A 1,673-nucleotide genomic window follows, 5' to 3' on the forward strand; every position below is an offset into this window, starting at 1 on the left:
CCCCTGTACCGCCCACATACCACTCCAGCAGTTTCCTGCTGACTGGGAAGCCCAATGCTCTAAGCAAAGGTTCCACTTTGTGAGTTTTCATCTTTCCAGTTCATACCTGTGCTTTGCGTTCTTTCCAGCACTCTTCCCCCTTTCCTCCACACTCAGGCTGGGGGTAGCTATGGACGTTATTAAAAAAATCACAATACATGTGCTGTTTGGAAAACTTATAGAATGGTTTACAAATGTGTAAAACAGAAAGTGAAAGTCTCCTCCCCCTCAAAACTCCCAGTAAACTCTGCACTTAGCTTGGCTGAGCATGACTAGGTGTTTCATGTGCATTATGTACATGCTTTGTACATTTATATTGGTGTCATTTAAAACATTACCAGTATGGACTGCATACCCACTCTTGTGTAGCTGGGGCATCTGCTGCGAGGGAGGGATTCCCAACCCCAAGTTGTGGAGGCATCCTTTCCTGGCTGCTCCTGCAGGGATAAGTGTGGGTGGAGCACATTCCCTGGAGGACCGAGGGCCCACAAAGGTGACAAGTGCTAGGCTGGCTGGTGTCACTAGGCTGTGAGGCGGGTGGCTGGGGTGGCCTGGGGCCACTGTCTCCAGACAGGTGAATTCATACTGAGTATGTGCCTCTCACCTGTAAAGGAGATGGTTAGATGTGGGTTCATGCCCAGCACAGGCCCCTGTACCCCTCCTTAACACCTCCTGACCAGAGCACCCTGCTGCCTGCACAGTGGGTGAGGCATCTTCTCTGATGACCTCAGAAGTTAGACGGGTCTGCAGACCCAGCTAACAAAGATTACTGCCTGCAGGTTACCTTTGAACCCAGAACTGTATTGTCTTGGGGGAGTCACTATAAAGTGCATGTGCCTCAGTCCAGGCACCAAGGCCTGTGTCCCTGGCAGAGGTGGGTGAGTCCCTAGGCAGTGACAGCCCACAGAGCAGATGCAGGGGCCAAAAGACCCGAGGTGTCCCTGTGGAGAACACAGAGCATGTGCTGAACCAGCTGGGAGTCTGCCGTCCACCTTAGCTGTCAGTAAACACCCCACACACAGTTGTTAGGTGCCCTCACCCCTCCCCCATAGCTCTGCTGGAGGCCCCCTCTTTGCCCCCTGTATGCTCAGGAGGAGGGCCTCACAGGGCACCTTTGATGCCTCACAACCTTCTCCTTAAAGATATGCCCCATACATCCATTATCTCCAGCATACTCTCTCCCAGCTGTAGTGAGAGATGAGACTCCAGGTAATATCTAGGAGTAGGGTGTAATTGTTAAAGAGTTTGTGTTTGGGAGGCAAGCAGACAAAATTTAAATTCTAGCTGCGTCATTTTCTAGCATGTAATTTTGTCATATTACTAATGTTTTCTGAACCTCTGTGAAATTGAAAGAATTTTTAAAATGGTGAATAAACCTTAATCAACAGGGTTACTGTGAGGATCAAATAAGCAAATATATGTAAATCTCCAGGCCCAGAGTCACATTTAATAAAACCTTTATTTCTCTTTTCCTTTTTTATGGGCCTAAGGTAAAAATTCCAACTCATAGCAGTCCCATAGGGTTTCCAAGACCGGAAATCTCTACGGAAGCAGACTGCCACATCTTTCTTCTATGGAGCCGCTGATGGTTTCAAAGCACTGACCTTTCAGTTAGCAATCTCATGGCCTAAGTA

The sequence above is a fragment of the Trichechus manatus genome, unplaced genomic scaffold, assembly GCF_000243295.1.
Source record: "Trichechus manatus latirostris isolate Lorelei unplaced genomic scaffold, TriManLat1.0 scaffold00264, whole genome shotgun sequence".
Taxonomy (NCBI): domain Eukaryota; kingdom Metazoa; phylum Chordata; class Mammalia; order Sirenia; family Trichechidae; genus Trichechus; species Trichechus manatus.